The following is a 12,393-nucleotide window of genomic DNA, read 5'->3' as shown; positions in this document are numbered from 1 at the left end:
TTTACTTCACCAACTATAAATAAATTCTCAAAATTAAAGAAACAAAATCAAGGAGAAATGTCCTAAGACCACAAATCAAGAGTGTAGCAAAGGATTTCACGTACTTGCTTTGCTTCAGCAATCTCCACCTTTGGATGACTGTCCCCATAATGCCATTCTGAACTCCGGATCCGCATTCAGACGTCACTAAGTGTATTCCACTAAATAACGCCACTGGAATTCAACTCCAGACTCAGCTTTTCATTATCTCCGCACCTCCAACCTCTTTCTCCTGATTCCTACTTTCTGTTAGTAGCAGAGATTGGTGTTTGTCATAAATGCGGCCTCCAATCCTTTTTTAAATACACCTTTTTCCTGTCCTTCCTTGCTGCTCTGGGGAAGGCGTCTGATGGAGACCACCATCCCACCTGTATGCAGGCAAGACTTCCACTTAGAAGGACCAATGGGACACACTAAGCACTATTTCAAATTCGTTTTTTGGTTGGGGCGCCCGGGTGGCTCAGTAGGGTAAGCATTGGATTCTTGGTTTCTGCTCAGGTCATGATTTCACGGTTTGTGGGACTGAGCCTGTGTCAGGTTCCACGCTGACAGCGCAGAGCCTGCTTAGTATTCTCTCTCTCTCTCTCTCTCTGACTCTCTCTCTCACTCTGCCCCTCCCTCCTCTCTCCTGAAAAATAAATAAGTAAACTTAAAAAAACCCCAGAATTCTCTAAAAATAAATTAAATTCCCTTTTTTGGCAAAGGTGGCAGTTAGCTGCCTTTGGACACAAGGGTAGAGGCTCTGACTTCTGTTGCCCAGTTCTGAGGCATGAATCATGGTGTCTGCTCCCAATGGAAACAGTGTGGTCTTTGCAGCATGCTCTGTGCATGGTTCTTGCTAAACAGTCTCTGGGCCTGATTCTTTGGACTTTCTGAAGATCTTATGAGCTACATAGGCAGGATCAAACGCTTAATCCAATGAGGGCAAATTCTCTTACTTGTAATGAAGAATATTGGCTGATGCAGGTGCCTGAGAGCAAGCCAGAATGCTCTTCAATTCTAAGTGGTTGAAAGACCTGGGTCCTTCTGGAAAATGTCTTCAGAATTTGTCCTCTTCTTTCTCACCCAATGCCCAATGTCACTACCCTAGTGAAGCTCAGAAAATAGCTAACAGAGTGCTTTCCATATACCAGAACAATCTAAGCTTTTTATACATATTAACTTAATTAATCTTCCTATCAACTCTATGATGTAGGCACCTTTAGTGCCTCCAGGAAGCAGATGAGCAGACTGGGTCTTGGAGAGATTAAGTAACTTGCAAGTATCTTGCAGAGCTGGGGCTGAAGGCCAGGTTTGTCTCCTAGATTCCATGCTTCACTGGTAACTTGCACACAGATATATCTCTGTTGTTCCTCCACACTGACTGGAATCATGTCATTCTAGCCATGCCCTGGTGCGATGCCTTCCATGACTCCCTGGTGCCTCGGTGTTAAGTTCACATCTGTGGCTGCCATCCGAGGTCTTTAGGGGTCAGGTCACGACCATCTCCTCTTCGTCTTTATCTCAAGTTCCTCATGCATGTCCAGAAAGACCAGACACTCTGCTTGGCACAGGCCACGGGCTGTGTTTTCCCTGGTCTCCACACCCAGGGGACTTGTCTTGCAAGACCAACCATCCATCGAAGTGTGCCTTTCATGCCAGGCCCCAGCGACCTGTGACATATACGAACCCCTTCAGTCTTCACATGAACTCTAGGACACAGGCATTATACTGCATTTCCAGTTAAGAAAATGGAGGCGCAGAGAAAGATGAGGTGACCTACTGAAAGCCACGTAACTTGTAAGTGGCAAGGTCAGGATTTGAATCCAGGCCTGTCTGACAGAAAGCTCAAGCTTTCAACCACTGTGCTGCCGGCCTTCCATTCTATCGAAAAGTGGATCAAGGTGCCTGGGTGGCTCAGTCGGTTAAGCGTCTGACTCTTGATTTCGGCTCAGGTCATGAGCTCATGGTTCGTGAGTTTGAGCCCCAAATCGGGCTCTGCACTGACAGTGTGGAGCCTGCTTGGGATTCTCTCTCCCCCCACCTTCTCTGCTCCTCACCCGCTCATGCACAAGCCCTCTCTCTCTGAAAATAAATAAATAGACATTTTAAAAAAGTGGGTCAAAGGTCCCTCAGGCATGACCTGCCCTTGGTCTTTGTAGCCAGAAGTGATGTCTGTGTCCACGCACACAACGCTTGCCTCGGACGGCTTGGGTAGCAATCATACACTCAACATTTAGCAATGGTCGTTCATGCCTATGCTTATTCATTCATTCAACAACCGTACTTTATATCCTGTGACTTATTTCGTTTATAACTGAAATCTTACACCTCTTAATCCCCTTCACCTCTTTCACCACCCCCACCCCTCCCCTCTGCCAGCCACCAGGTTGTTTAAGTCTCTTTCTGTTTTGTTTATTCATCTGTTTTGCTTTTTAGATTCTACATATAAGAGACATAATATGGTATTTGTCTCTGTCCCTGACTTACTTCACTTAGCATGACATGCTCTAGGTCAATCCATGTTGTTGCAAATGCCAAGATCTCATTCATTTTTATGGCTAAGTAGTATTTCATTATATATATCAATCACATTATGCCACGTTATACCACATTATACACACACACACACACACACACACACACACATATATATATAAATATACACACACCACACTTTCATCCATTCATCTATCCTTGGATACCTTCACTGCTTCCATACCTTGGCTCTTGTAAATAATGCTGCAATAAACACTGGGGTGCATATATCTTTTCAAGTTAGTGGTTTCATTTCCTTTGGGTAAATACCCCGAGGTGGAATTATGATATTTCTATTTTTAATGTAACTAATGAATTTTAAACTGTTTCTTAGGTGCCTATTCTGTACCAGGCACTGACCTTCATGTCGTGATACAGCAAGGAGGACAACAGGCAAACTCCTTGCCCTCATGGAGCTTGCATTCTAGCGGAAGACATCGTATTAAAGAGTGCATATATAATACGTAAGGTGCTGACAGCTGCTACAGAGAAAAGGAAGATCAATAGGAACTGTCAAAAAAGATAGGAATTGTTGATTTTCAATAGGGTGGGAAGGGAAGGGTTTTCTGACAAGGTGGTACTTAAGAGGTGAAAGAAGTAAGGGACCAGCTACTGGGTCTCTGGTGGACAAATATTCTAGGAAGAGAGAACAGCACTCTGCAAAGACCCGAAGCAGAAGCAGGCTTGGTGCATTGTAGAAACAGCCAGGAGACCAGTATGCTCAACACACATGGGAAGAGGGAAAGTGGAAGTGAACAGGCCAGAGAAGTAGCAAAGGCAAATCATGTTGGACCTTATGCAAGCAATTTGTGAGGTCCTTTGCTTTTACTTTGAGTCACACATAAGGCCCCTGGAGCATTTTGAGCAGAGAAGTGTCATGCTCTGATTCATGCACTGAGGGCAGGCAATAGGGGGGCAACGGAGGCCAATTAGAAGCCTACTGATTATTAGACAAGAGACAGTGATGGCTTGGAATAGAATGGGAGTCTGGAGATAGAACCAATGGCTCTCTCTGGAAGACTGTTGTGGAATGGGATAGAATAAGATGGCTCCAAGGGTTCTGGCCTGAGTTCTTAGAAGGATGGAATTGCCATTCACTGAGAAAGGGAGAACTGAGGTTAGAAGCAGATTAGCGGAGGGAAGGGAAAAGTTTGCTCAGTCTGAGATACCCACTGGACACTCAATAGAAGGCAGCTAAATGTGGGTCTAATTTTGGTGCAGAGGTCTGGGCAGGTGATACAATTTGCGTAGTCTTGTTTATACTAAAATCTTCATGACACAGCAGGATCTGTTCTGGCTTAACCTTTGCATCCAGCATAGAACTAGGGGCTCAACACATAACCACAGTGGAAAAAAAACAAAACAAAACAAAACAAAACACCAAAAAACAACCCAAAAAACAACTAAGGGTAAAAATCAGAAAAATGTTTAGGGAGTTAACAACCTTAGCTACTTTAATTGGGCCCTAATATCATCCAAATGACCGTTAATATTATTCTCTAAAGAAACATTACATTAGTGAAATCAAAATTAGGGGGCTCATAAATACTTCAAATAAAGTAACGGTACATCTGTAGATAAAAGAACACAAATATTTTGTTCAAATGATTTCTATCAGGAGAGTTAAAAGTACAAGATGAGAGCATAGAGAATGAGCACAACTGACTGGAAAAAAAAAATGGTTAATCGAAAAAAATGTTTGAACAAATCAAAAACGATCTCGATGGCAAACGAAAAGAAAACCGGGTTACGGCAGCATACTTTCGAGAGATTATCAATACTATTCCGGGAAAATGAATAAACAGAAAGCGGAGTTTGACACACTAATGGAATAAACGTAGAAACTCAATAACTAGGAATTGCAGAAATCCTTTTTAGCCACGGATGTGTAATGGCTAATTGCAAGTACAAAAATGTGAATCTACCGCAGAGATCATGAATTCATTCTGCAGTTTGTTGTGATTTAGTAAAAGGGTGAGGATGTGATCCAGAATGTGCGGGCAAAGAACAGTAACTTTTTATTTTTTTTATTTTTTATTTTTTTAAGTATTTTTATTTATTTTTGAGACAGAGACAGAGCATGAGCAGGGGAGGGGCAGAGAGAGAGGGACACAGAATTTGAAGCAGGCTCCAGGCTCTGAGCTGTCAGCACAGAGCCCGACGTGGGGCTCGAACTCACGGAGTGTGAGATCATGACCTGAGCTGAAATCAGACGCTTAACCGACTGAGCCACCCAGGCGCCCCAAGAACAGTAACTTTTTAAATAAAACTAGAAGCATGGTCTCCAGGCAGTGTATCTCCATGAGAAATGCAGTGTTATTTGTTATTCGAACTAGAGAAAAACGTTTCGCTGAGTTTACAGGTATCAGAATGTAGGTGGGAGCTGTCTGACCTCCCTCAGTCAAGTAGCAGGCTGGGTAATCAATGTCTTTTGAGGTTCTGTGACTCTGCTTTTTAATTTGCAGTATCACTGAAAGCAATTTCCTGGCATTCCACAATCTAGCTCGAGGGGCAAAGTAATTGGTGACCCTTGATCTATGTAAACAATCTGAATAACAAAGATCACAAAAGGGACATTAGAGAGACATTCAATTTAAACTGCAGGTTTCTAGGCTGGGGGTTTGTAAGGTGGCAAAGAATATGCTGGAAATGAGGAAGTTTCAAAAAAAAAAAAACTGTGAGGGGATCAGGGAGCGGGGATCCTAGTAATTAGAATTGTGGAATTTAACTTTTTTTTTCTCCTTTTGCTTCTCCTTCAGCCTCACCTTTCTGGGCCCTGGAGTTGATCCTCTGTGGACTGCATCACTTGGACACCTGGAAGGAGGTATTTTCCTTCATCATTTTGAAGCTCATTTCTGGAAGTGACTGTGACCCTTCATAGCTCCAGGGCTGGCTGAGCCCCTCTTCCTTGCCCTCAGCCAGGAGAGAGATTGGTTTCCCACTCTGCCTCACATCTCCTATAGGCTGTCTTTACCCTGACTTCACCTTTGTAGTCAGTACCTTCTTTAAAGCCTTCTGAACTATTTAAATTGGATTCTGCTTCCTTAGGTAACTGGAGTGCTAAGCAATTTCTAAGTGGCAGCAAAAACTCAAAGGGTAGCACACACAAGGCTCTCCTCATGAGAGTGCAGGACCCAATCCTGGGGGGGCAGGGCATTCTGCCTGGACCTTCCAGTGCCAGCCAGGGAAGGACGTTCTCTGTCAGGCCCTGAGACAGGAGCCCTGGGCATCAGGGGGCAGCCTAGAGAAGCAGTATGGTGCAGTGGCTAACAGAGTGGATTTGTAAAACTGAACAGATTTGTGCTAAAACCCCAGGTCTGCCACGGAGCAAATTCCATTGCAAATCTTGGAACTACAATCTCCTAATATATAAACTGGGGAGCTAAAACCAACCTCGTGTAATTTACAAATTTTAAATAAACTAATACAAGAAAAAAAAAATTAAAGGGTAGGGACTCTGTAGTCTGATGCCCCCTAACACCATCTAAGGTAATTCACATGCAGTACAATCTTCATATTTCTGTGTAAAAATGGTTGCTGGATTATAGCTGTATGCAACGCCGTTCACTCCCTGTATCAGCTGGATCCACCTCCCTCTAGACAGTCATTTCTCCATCTTTGAGGTTTCTATCATGCCCACGGAGCCTGCTGGAGGAACAGAGCTCCAACCATGCACGGCACAAAAAGGTAGTTTATATTTGTTACTGTTTATGGGATTAATATAGGACACAGCGTGGGAAAGATTAAGGTCAAAATTGTTTGAAAATTAATGTTCTCTAGGCTGAGACAAACGTAGCCACTTATACGCATTTGTCTTGCCGAGACGATGGAAACCCTTTGAGATTATGCTCTGGTTACCTTTGACTGATGCTGTCCAGTGAAATGAATGTGTGCAGCAACATTTGCTGTACCGTTAGAGAGAAAAACAACATGCTATAGAATATGAGTCTCCATAACTAAAATGGATTATCACCAAGTAACATGTCAATTGGCAATATTAAAAATGCCCAAGATTACAAAGAATCAACCCTTAGTGAAAATGCACCTAAAACCTTTTAAAGTCACTTATCACATCTAATTGTCTGATCCCAGGCACAATTACGCTATTATATATAATTTTAGTACCATGGCTTACATCATGCTAATTCACCCTATACGCCATATTGAATTTCTAGTCTAAAATTATCAACATATTGACTTCAGTAAGACTCATATACGAGCAGTCTAATATAGTTGTTCTAAGAAGCTCCCAGAGAGGGATATTTATCGGACAAAATTTTCTGAGCACCAATTATGTGCTAAGGAGCTAGATTCTGATAATATGGTGACAAATAATATGTCCTTGAAGCACACGCAGTGCAAAGGAGAGCGGGATTGGGGAGAGACAAACAGCTCCAAATAGACAGCCGTGCCATAGCGGAGGAATATGAGGTGTTATGAGGGTGTCAGCTGGCATCTTTGGGGGAAGGGGAAAGTGGTTGAAATCATAGAGGAGATAATGCCTGAGTTCTCAAGGAAGACAAGGACACAGGCAAAATATTCCAGGAGTAGTGTCCTGAGACAGGATGTTCCATTTAGAGGTCTGCTAGGGATTGCTATGGCCACAGCACCAAGCTTAGGGGTGTCAGCATAAGGGCCTGGGTGGGTGGACAGGACTTTGTGTGTCAAGGGCTCTGATCTGCACTGTGTTACTTTGTGTACAGAAATTACTCTGTGTAATTTCTGGAGACCACTGCAGGTTTTAATCAGGTTAATTCATCTGGTCATGTAACAAGTATTTAAGGAGCCTACCCATGGGTGGGGTGTGTGCTAGGCACTGAGGAACCAAAGGTGAGCCAAGTAGGAAAGGTCTCTATCCTCGTGGAACTTAGATTCTAAAGGAAGTGGGGTGTGCACTGAAAGAAAAACAGTTTTTTGGGTTTTTTTGTTTAAAAAAATTTTTTAATGTTTATTTTTGACAGAGACAGATAGAATGCGAGTGGGTTAGGAGCAGAGAGAGAGAGGGAGACACAGAATCCAAAGCAGGCTCCAGGCTCCGAGCTGTCAGCACAGAGCCCGACGCGGGGCTCGAACTCACAAGCTGTGAGATCATGACCTGAGCTGAAGTTGGACGCTCAACCGACTGAGCCACCCAGGAGCCCCGGAAAAACAGTTTTAATGAGTAAAGTCAGTACAAATTATGATTAATGTTATAAAAGAAATAAAGTACTGGCATGGAGAGTAATGGGTCAGGAGAATGAATTTTGGGTGAGGTGTTTACAGAAAGACACGTTTAAGGAGGCGTCACTGAAGGAAAGGCCTGAAAGCTGAGAAAGATTCAGTTATACACAGAATGGAGGAAAGAATGTTCCAGAAGGATGTTCCAGGTAACATTATGCCTGGAGACAGGTAAGGAGCTATACTTGCTCCAGAAACTAAAAGATCAGTGAGCCTGGAGCATAGCAAGAGGGAGGAGAGGGACCGAAGATGTTTTTGGAAAAGTCATCAGGAGTCAGATCAGGGGAGGCTGTGAAGTCCAGGATAAAAAGTTTTAAAGTCCATTAAAGATGCTAAATGAAGGCATTTCAAGGCAGTGAGCAGTGAGCTGACATGACATGACCCTGGCTACTAGGTAAAGAAGGGACTGCAGGTAGGCAAGAATGGAAGCAGGAAGAGCAAGCATATGGCAGTTGTCCAGGAAGGAAGTCAATGTGGCTTGGATGACGGTAGCAGAGATGGTAAGACGTGGATATACCTTGGAGGCAGCACTGTTTTGTCTTCTGTCAGCATTGCTGGGGGATGTGGAGAAAGCATTTGATCCTAGATGATTCCTAACTATATGGGCCGGAACCATGTTCGTGAAGCCATTTACTGCAATGTGGATACGTGTGGGTTGCATGGGACAAGAGACATAATAAATTTATACTTTAAAAATAAAATCCTGCCTGTAGTTTGATGGATCTATTAAGCTTTGTGGGGTGTGTGGGAGGCAGGGAAAGGTAGAAAGACTTCCAGACAGAGGAAGATTCTACATTCTAAGTGTAAGAAGGCTGCACTAACACACTGAGGAAATGACCATAATAGAGATGGACCCGGGTGAGAAACACAGAGCCCCTGGCGAGGCCAGTGGGACAGTGGCACAGTGGACAGGAGAGATGGCTTCATGGTGTGGAGAAAGTATGATATGCTCATGAAATGGATGAGCCGGCAAGGAGGGAGAGACGCCCATAGAGGAAGGGGGTGGCCAGCGCCAGGGGTGATGACGTCCTGCAAAGTGCCCACAGATTTGGCAATTAGATGGTCAGAGGCCCTGGAAAGAACAGCTGGAGGGGCAGGGAGGGGGGTAGAGGCACAGGTGAATGGTTGGTGAGGAAACGACAGAGTAGAGATGAACCTTGGAAACAGCTTCATTTTAAAGCAAGTTTGGGTTAGAGCGTCAAAGCACAGAGCAGATCACAGCGTGGGTACAGGCTACAAGGAGTGAGTCAGGGAGTGTTTGAAAAGGAAGGTGGATTGACAGAGAAAGGCCTGAGAGTCGAATAACTTCATAATGCAGCAACATCCGCTGTAAGGAATGTCTATGCAAAAACTTCCCGCCGCGTGACCCTGATGGTGGCATTGAGTCCCCACAGGTAGAAACTGTAATCATCTGCATTTGACTGATAACACGATAGAGACTCAAGTGTTTTGCCCATGGTTTCTCAAGCCAAGAAGCACCACCACCAAGATCCAAACTCAGTTTGGCTGTGGAAGGTGTCTCTTCACCCCTGTGCTGTGCTTCCTCCCCATTCCACCAGCTTTAATCCCAGGAGAAGCCAGCCAGTTTGTGTCCCTATCAATTCAGTGTCCATCACTCATAGTTTTCAGCATCCTGCCTGTCTAGGGTTGCCACATATTGCCTTCAACTATCCTAAGGGCCCTCAGGATGTGACTACTGGCTGAGTACAATCGAAGCCAGTGGATGGCGTGCGTCTTTCCCGAGGGCTGGCTTCTCTAAGGAAGACGGTACTTAGAGGAACGTGCCCATCCTCTGAACAGTGACGCTGCTGTTACTTTTTCCATTTCCGACCCCCTCTTGATCATCTCCATCTGGCCCAGCCCTCCACACCAGGTCCCTGCTGCAACCCTCTCTCAAAACAGTTCCTGTCCTCTATGTAACCACCCAGCTAAAATCATGTCAGGGTTCTTCAGACTTGGTGGGGTGGGGCAGGGATGCGCAGCAGCTTGGGGCAGAGTTATTACATCAAAACACTCATTGAGTCTGTCTTGATTAAATGGTCTTGGGACCAAAGTCCAGAATGGTTCTAGTTTTTATTCTTTCTCTGTTGGCTTCCTTGATGGCTTCAACCAGCATGGGAAGCTGCTGATTGATACTGGACATCTGTACACCCTTCGACTTCACCTCCCCTTGATCTTAACTTACTCCCTTGTTGGTGTCACAGCTGACCCACTTGTTTGTGGGTGAAATCTAGAACTATCTCTTAGTACGGTGTTTTTCAAAGAGTGGCCCACAGGGTCCTGGGCCTGCCATAAATCGATCGAATCAGAATCTCTGCAGTTGGAGTAAGTCTAACCTCTGGTGAATAAAAGCTCTTTCTGGCCTCTTCTCTGGATCCTGGTTTCCTGACTGCCAAGCCATTGATGGTAAACAGGGCAGCTTACCTGGGCACCTCTGAGATCATTCAGATTCAACAACTCATGGGCACCTTTGTCTACACTGAGGGACTCAATCTCTTCTGCTTTCCCAGTGGCCTAACGCCTGAAGTATTAACTATTTTCTTAAACTCTGGGATTAGCCCAGCTTTCAATTCCAAATTATTCAGTCTCACTTCTGCTTCTGATTGTTTGCACTTGATTCCTGCCTGGTAGATCAGGTCTGGTCTTATCTTCTCTAGTGACAGCCCAGGGTCCTATCCATCCTAGTAGCAAAAATAACGTTGGAAAGGTAGGGGCAGGGTCAGATAAAAGCTAAATTGAATAACTGCTTCTTTTCCGTGAAAGCATGAACAATGAAGTTTTCTCTCTTTTTTCCCCCTGAATAAATATCCTTCAATCTCATGTCTGCCTTCATTTCCAAAGGTGTTAGTCTCTTATACGGTTTTCTTCTGTTTGAGGATTTGAATGTTAAACTTGAAATGTTCAACCAAGCTGCCATGGTAACAAGGCTGACCATCCTAGGACCAGGTTATTTCTCTTTTTGTTTTTGTTTTTGTTGTTAGATCTTACAGTTAAAGACTGCCTGTCTCATAAGTCAGTAACAGGGAATAGAAATTAGGAAATACATCAGAGTCACTCCCTGACCTATAAACACCTAAATTATGAATGTCCTATAAATAGAAATGTCCTGTACTGAGCCTCAAAGCATAGGTGCAGCATTTTCTTCTTTTCCTTTGAGAGGCCACGCAGATGCAGAGTGAAACATCCCTTCCCATCCTGGGTGCCACGTACCTGGAACAGCTACAGAGGGAATCTCCTTCCCCAGGGGACGCCTCTCACTGCGGGGTGGGGTGTGTGTCTTCCCGAATGCTTGTGAAAATGGGAATGTGTACTCACAGCCACCTTGAGTTGCCACTCATGAGAACACTTTCCCATAGTGAATAGATAACTGTGCTGGTCCACCAAACTCCTTTTAATCCCAAACACAGCAGAATTATTACTCTTCTACCCTGCCCACACTACGAGTGCCCAGGCATTGGTTGGGTTGGCCTGACACGGATAGCATGTTTTTCAGTGTAACTTGCGTTCTAAATCTCAAACAAACCAACTCCAAAGGGAGCTTTCGGAACACCATCTTCAGGTAAATTAAAAATATGCATACATATGGTTCAGGTGGCGGCTCTTTTCTCAGAACTACTCGTTCCATTGTTTTAACACAATAGCATGACTTCATTACAGGCACGAATTTCCAAGTAAATGAAGAAATTTTCCGTTTCATGTGACAATTTTTAATGAAAGTGCCCATCTCTTATGAAAACTTTGTGTTATCACCAGAAATCAAAACAGTAGGAGCTATTTTAGCCAACAGATGATAAGTTACAATAAAACAGTAAGCCAGTTCGTGATGTATGAATGTGTAGTATGTTCCCCTTTGCAAATGGGTGTTCGGAGCTGAAGTATTCTACTGACACCGTAAATTCCGACTCCGGCTTCAAACTCTGTCACACTGGCCTTTGAAGAACAAACATCACAGCACACTACGGCCATTCACCATGGCGGCAGACAGCTCCTATCAGAGCACTTCCGGGACGCCTGGGTGGCTCAGTCGGTTAAGCGTCCAACTTCAGCTCAGGTCATGATCTTTCGGTTCATGGGTTCAAGCCCCGCATCGAGCTCTGTGTTGGCAGCTTGGAGCCTGGAGCCTGCTTCCGATTCTGTGTCTCCCTCTCTCTCTGCCCCTCCCCTGCTCACACTCTTGTCTCTTACTCTCTCAACAATAAACTAATAAACATTATAAGAATTAAAAAAAAAAAAGAGCACTTGAGAACTGACAATTTTCTTTCATATGCACCACCTCCTTGGACATACAAGGGGAAGATATTTCTTTTTTAGCAATGAGAATATCAAGCCCAAGAAAGCAAATGACTTGTCCAGGTCCTATCAATGTCTGTGGACAAACTTAAAATACCTTCTGTCTCTAAGCCCATTGTTTTTCTACTGTATTGCCCCTCTGTTTTGGAATAAATACCTGATCCAAAATAAATATCACTTTTTCAGGCTTATCGTGAGTAATTTGGGAAATCAAATTTACCTCTCTATTCTTGTTTTCTTCATTTTTTTTAAGTTTACTTCTGAGAGAGAGCAAGTGTGAGCAGAGGGGGCAAAGAGAGAGGGAGAGAGAGAATCAGAAGCAGGCTCTGT

Source organism: Acinonyx jubatus, chromosome A1 (genome assembly GCF_027475565.1).
Source record: "Acinonyx jubatus isolate Ajub_Pintada_27869175 chromosome A1, VMU_Ajub_asm_v1.0, whole genome shotgun sequence".
In the NCBI taxonomy this organism is placed as follows: domain Eukaryota; kingdom Metazoa; phylum Chordata; class Mammalia; order Carnivora; family Felidae; genus Acinonyx; species Acinonyx jubatus.
The sequence above is the reverse complement of the archived record's forward strand: the minus strand, read 5'-3'. Positions refer to the sequence as shown.